This window comes from Vicia villosa, linkage group LG2 (assembly GCF_029867415.1).
Source record: "Vicia villosa cultivar HV-30 ecotype Madison, WI linkage group LG2, Vvil1.0, whole genome shotgun sequence".
NCBI classification, from domain to species: domain Eukaryota; kingdom Viridiplantae; phylum Streptophyta; class Magnoliopsida; order Fabales; family Fabaceae; genus Vicia; species Vicia villosa.
In genome coordinates, this window is record NC_081181.1 from 211476720 (window position 1) to 211483701 (window position 6982).

Here is a 6982-nt window from a genome sequence, read left to right on the forward strand (position 1 = left end):
TTTTTGTGTGCATATTAATTACTTATTAGTTAAGCTAGCTCTAAAAGTTTTTAGCTTTATACTTTATATTAAATTGTCGAATATATTGCTATACAGTGTTGTTAAATATCGGTTATATCGCCGATATACCGGTTTTTCATATCGGAATTTGCCTATCCGATACGATATGCGATATTCCGTTTCAATTTCGCGACGCTCTGCATTTCGGCCGTTTTCTAGTATACCGGTATACTGGTTTTGAAGTTCATATCAGAATTTATATTTTTCTGATCATTTTTTTAGTAAGTTATATTAAAAAATAATTGAAATATTGAATGTGAAGAGGTGGAAGGATAAGGAAAAAGTAGGCTACGAAGAGGTGGAGAGGTGGCCAGTAATAATTAGTAAGTAGGCTGTGAAGTGTGAAGTGTGAAGAGGTGCAGACTAATCAATTGAAAATGTGAAGAGGTAAAGTAATACTCCCTCCGTCTCAAAATTGCAAAGAGGACATCTATTGTGAGACGGAGGGAGTAATAAAGTGGAGAGCAGTATGGATATTAACATAATCTTGGTAGTCTCGAAAATAGAGGTGAATGTGAAGAAGTATATTAATTGGTGTGATTATATATAGGACTAATAGGAGTCATAGTCCATCACCATAAATTTCTCTTCACTATTTTCTTTCTTCACATTCATTCTTCCTGGTCATTCATCTCGTCCAGGTAATTCTTATTTCTTTTTTGTTTTCTTCTCAATTTTGGTTTTTGGTTTCATTTCTTCTAGTTTTCTCAAACTAGTTTCTTTTCATTCCATTCCCTTGGGTTCTTTTCAAGTCCTTAAACCCTCTAATTTTATACATTTGTTATAGTATGGAAAGTGGCGGTGAAGCATCAAATTTTTTTTAATAATTGTTTATGTTAGTAGCTTTTCTATATGTTTCATGTTTTATTTTATATATAAATATTTATTTTAACCGCCTTTATGGTTTCCGCTATTTGCCCGTTACGATATTCGATATTTCTCATATCGGGTTTTTGGTGATCCGATATTTTCCGCGATCCGATATTAACAACACTGGCTATAAATATTTTCAACTTTTGATTAGAATACTTTTAATTAGAATATAAAATAATTGTTTTAAAGTTTATAAAATTTATATAATATTTGCCACACAATTAATTGAAAGGTAAATGAAGTAAGATAGAGGTAAATATATGTAAAATTTAGAATAAATGCCATACACTTTGTGATGTTAAAATTAAATAAATAATTATAATATATCATTAATACTTATTTTATATTTTTAAATACTTTTTTATAAATGATATTTTATGTAATGTTTGTATCTTGACATTTATTCGTTGTTATCAATAATTTTAAATTATTTTTTATGTAAATTTTAAAATTACATCATATAGTTTATTTGTGCATGTGAGAAAATAAATTGTGGAAGATAAACTCTAACCTACTTTAAAAAGTATCCTTGAACTTTATTATAGTCTTTACAAATAAAATGAGTAAAACAAATTGCTTCAGTTGAAATTTAAAAAGAATTTGTTGGATCATATGTTAAAATAAAAAAATTATCCTTGAACAAAAGAAAGAATGCTTTTAAGTATCATCTAATTGGGTCGTAACCAAAATTTTAATATAGGAAAATATTAATATTTTAAAAAAATAAATCAAGCATATATTAGAGAAAGAGAAATATTTTAATATTGATCACTCCCATTTAAAATATTTGCGAATTTTCTTTTTCAAGAATTTTTAGTAAAATTGTATTAAATAAATAATAATAATAATAATAATAACAACAACAATAACAATAATAATTAACGAACATAAATATACTTTAAAGTAGCAATTCACTTGTATTTAGGTTATGATAGCATATATGATATTGCTAACTTAAATTTTTAATATAACAAAATATCAATATTGTAAGAGAAAAATCAAACATAAATTAGAGAAGAAAAAAATGTTTTAACATTGATCATTATCATTAAAAGTAGTTATTCTTTTTCGCACAAAATAAACTAAAAGAAGTATTCAAAAAATTCAAAATAAATACATAATATTGTATTAATAATTTAAAATTTTCTCTTTAAGGTGGTTGTTCATTCCAACACAAACTATTATAATGACCACCTTTAAAAAAAGATGGATAAAATATAAGAAACTCTAAGCTATTCATGCACATATCCAAAGTCATTAAAGATTGATTTCTGAAAACATATTCAACAATTTCTTTAACAAAATATACTGTATGTGATAGCTTAAAATTTGTACCTATAAAAATTGATAAAAATTAGGAAATAACAATAAAATTGAGAGTTGAAGAAATACATAGGTTAAATTATAGTTTTGGTCCCCCTATTTTGGTCAATTCACGAAATCAGTCCCCCTATTTATTTTTTAAACAGTTTTGGTCCCCCATGTCCATTTTTCGTCCAAAAAATGTTGATTTTTTTTTCAGTATTTTGTATTCGTGGGATACTTTCTGAACGAGAGAGAACGTAGAGAGCGTTTTTTGGAGAATTAAAGAGATGAACGAACAAGCTGGGAGAAAAAGACGACGATTAGAGAAGACGATTAAAGGAAGAAAACATCGTCAATAATTAATATTTCTTATTCCAAGTCAATAAAAGTATGCTACGTTTCTAAAAAATAGTACTCAACTGTGTTTTTGAATGAAAAATGGACATAAGAGACCAAAACTGTTTAAAAAATAAATAGGAGGACTGATTTCATGAGTTGGCCAAAATAGGGGGACAAAAACTGTAATTTAGCCAAATAAATAATTAAATTTCTTTACCCAAAAGTATAGTTTGCGATAATTTAAAATTTGTAACTAAAAAACTTTGATAAAAAATTAGCAAACAATAGTAAAATTAAGAATTAAAAAAAAAGAAATTAAAAAATAAAGACAAATGACAATAATATTAAAAAAAATAATGAAGAATAAACTTGAACAAAGAATTTTTTAATTGATTATAATAATTAAGAATCTGTTTTTAAAGTAGTGGGAGTTTTTAATTCATTTAATTAATTAATTTATAATTAATTTAATTTTATTTAATTTTTCTATTTATCATTTATTAAAAATTTTGGCGAGAAATTTTGTTGAAAAGAACTTCAAAGATTATAATTTAATTTTACTTTCGTGAAATTTCAACATTTATAGTCATTTTTGACCCAATTGATATAATAAAATTCTTTTTTCTCCCTCCACCTTTTAGAAGCACTTCGAAATTTAAAAAGTATTTTCTAACTCTTTTTCCTCCCTCGAACCTTTTAGAAGCACTTTGAAATTCAAAAAGGTTTCTTTGAACTTTTGAGATCATAATTTCTTTTTGAATATTCCATATTTTAAAATCTGAACATAATCCATCAAACTAAAATACTTCGAAATTTTGTTTGTAAATGATTATCAAATCATCAACAACACCTTTTTTTTTTCTAATGCAAAATATGACGGGTCTCTAGAACCGTTTTCATTATTTAAATTTTTCCCATGTTAAAAACTTTGCGGATTATAGAATATGAATACTTTTCAATTTTAATTCCTAATATCTAAATTTATAATTATTATTTAAAAGTAATTATAATTTAAAATATTTATTAGAGTTAAAATATAAATTTGTAAATATTTTAAAAATAATTTAAATATTTATATCAAACACTCAATTACTAATAAGAATTATAATGGAATTAAAATAATTTAATTTATTGCTTATCATTGTCATGTTGTTACTAATTTTTAATTGATAATAATGGTAGATAAAATACTATTTAGGCTTAATATATTTTTTAGTCATGTAATCTTTTAGTCTTTTAACTTTTATTAAAAAGGGCCACATACATTCTTACTGTATAACTCTCACAAGCGATGTTTATTTCGGTTTACGTGGCATCCCATCTGGTGGGTGTGTATGTCATCATTATCTTGGTTTTCTATACTTTCTTCTTCATTCATATGAACGAATTAACCCTAAATTGAATTCTCACAAGCGATGTTTATTTTGGTTTATGTGGCATCTCTTATGGTGGGTGTCTATGTCATCATTGTCTTGGTTTTCTATAGTTTCTTCTCCATACATATGAACGAATTAACCCTAAATTAAATTAGGGCAAGTGCTTCAATTTTTGTTCTCTTTTATGCCAAAATACAACGTGTGTTCATCTTTTATACATCTCAATCGAAGACACAAATGTGTTCTGGACATTCTTCTTCCAATGTAAAAATAATATAGTAAACACAAAGACAACAATAATAGTTATGATTCAAAGGTTTACTCAAGCTCGAAGTTGCAATGAAGACTCTCTTGTGGTGTAGGGATATTGTCGTGCTTTGAAGGAAAACAAAGATCATTTATTAAGGCAAGAAATTACGAGGATGCGCATACTATAGGGTAAACATTCCAAAATTCTTCGCCAATCTAGATATTTTTGAAACAAAACTTATTTTGTAACTTTGAATTGTGGATTTTTTTCCTAAATTAATAGAGGATTTTACTCATTTTGGGTGTGATTTCTTTAATTTATACTATGAAGAAGTATAAGATAAGAAGGACGATTTTATGAAGTAAAAAAGGAGGTTGAAAATTTTAACAAAAGCAAATAAAGAGAAACTGTAAAATCTTGTTCAACATGAAGGAAGAATTAAATCACAGAGTCACAATTGAGAAACAAAAGCAAGAACTTGGAGAATTTGTAGTGACTCCTAAAAACACTATGAAGTGAAAGAAAATTTGATAGACTTTAAGTTTTGTCATTTTTAGTGTTTTAATGTACAAGTTTTCTGGGAAAATTGTTTTATGCTGTTGAATTACGAAGTTGAATGTAATACTCTCTCCGTCTCACAATAGATGTCCTATTTTATATTTTTATTTGTCTCAAATTATTTGTCAATTTAGAATACCAATGTGATATTTATTATTTCTTTCCATTAACTTACCCTTATTTATTATATTTTAATTCATTTAAGTACTCCACTACCTATTATTAATAAGGTTATTTTAGTAAATGAGACTCATTTTATCATTGAATCAACATAATTAATCATTTTCTTAAAAAATGTGAAAATCTCAAAGAGGACACCTATTGTGAGACGGAGGGAGTAATATATAGCTATAGTTGAATTATTCAGTTGAATTGATTGAATTAATATTATGTTTTTACTCTTAAAAGAAAAGTAAGGTCGCAGTTGAATTTGTCTAATTAATTTTACGTTTTTGCTGCCAAAATAAAATTATGGTAATATTAAAATTATGCATTTGAACAATAACTTTACTAAGTATTTCCCCATAATTTAGTCTGTTTTAACTAAAAAATAGCTAAATGCATCTTAAACTGCATGTTACTAAAATACACCTTTAAGAAAATGTTGTGAGATCTTATTTATGTGATCCCTTTCTTCCTGAGTTGAAAGCGTTTTTGATAGACAGAAGCCATGTTTCATAGGTAATTAATTACTTTTGGAATTTTTTTTTGGTCTTACATGTAATAAAATTAATGTGTTAAGACCATTATTTAATTAGCCAAATTAAAGTGATTTATTTAATTTAAGATTTATGGGTAAGGATGTAATTGTCATGAAAAATCTTGTGTAGATACCAAATGTCTTATTTCTATTTTGTGATGGATAAAATTGAAATAAGAAAACTTGAATAATCACGATCCTTCATGGAAGGGCATGGAATTCTAAACTTGAATAAACATGACCTTTCATGAAAGTGAATGGGATTCTAGACATGAATAAACATGATTGTTCATGAAAGGGCATAAGATTCTTATAAATAAGGGATTATGGTCTACAATTGTAGACACAGGAAAATATCATAAAATAATTATTCTCTTTATCCCATTGAAAGAGGAACTAAGAAATTAAAGAATCTACAATTGAAAGGTCATTGCTTTATTAAGATCACCAATCTTCTCACTAAAATTACATAGATCCTAAAGGTACACTTGCACTTTCTATTTCATCTTGAATTTGAGTATGAGTTAATAATGTATCGTTTTTTAGAAATCCTAACAATTACTTCTTGGAATCATGCATATTAAAGTATGCCAACACTTTTCCATGTATATATTATGACTTAGGCCAAGTAATTTTTTATCTAATTCTTTAGATCATGATTCATAATATATAAATTTCTTCAACCACGATGTTCATAGAAAAGCATTTTCTAGCAAAGTTTTCACGTTTTTCTTTCCAAAATAAAGATTCTAACTACTGGAAGCTTGCTTCAATCTATATATTCATCATTATAACTTGCATATACTTTTGGCTTTTTCTTGAATGCCAAAACCTCAGGGATGTTTCACGTACACATCCTTAACGAGTTTTTCATAAAGGAATGTAGTTTTGGCATCTATCAACCATATTTATTCATCAATATATGCAACGACATCAAGTAAACTCCAAACAGATATAAGCATTGCAACTAGTGAAAATGTTTTATCATAGTCAACATCATGAATTTTCTTAAAGCCCTTAGCAACCAGTTTTACCTTATATGCATGTTTATACCTTACCATCACTGAAAATCTTCTTTTTAAATACCCACTTGCATCCTATAGAATTACCTCTTTTAAGAGGCTTTACAAAGGTTCAAACAAGATGACCTCTAGTCACTTCCTAGACTCGAGACTAGTAATGGCCTTTTGATAGATCATAAAATCATCTTGATCCATGAATAATACATCACCTTGATAGTTTATAAAATATGTATAGCTCTTGAGTAGTTAACATATCGTGATTGATATATGTTGATGTCGTCTTATTTAAGCAAGATGTTCTTCTATAGCTTCATGTGTTTCCTGCTATTGAGGGCATCAACTTTCTGTATTATATTGGTTAGATTTTTTCAAAATATTTATATAAACTTTCTTAAGATTTAAATATTAACATATTAAATATTTAACTATCTGCAACGAAATTAGTTTACACTTCGTATGGTGTAATTTATTTTTCGGATATTTCAAATAACTATTATAT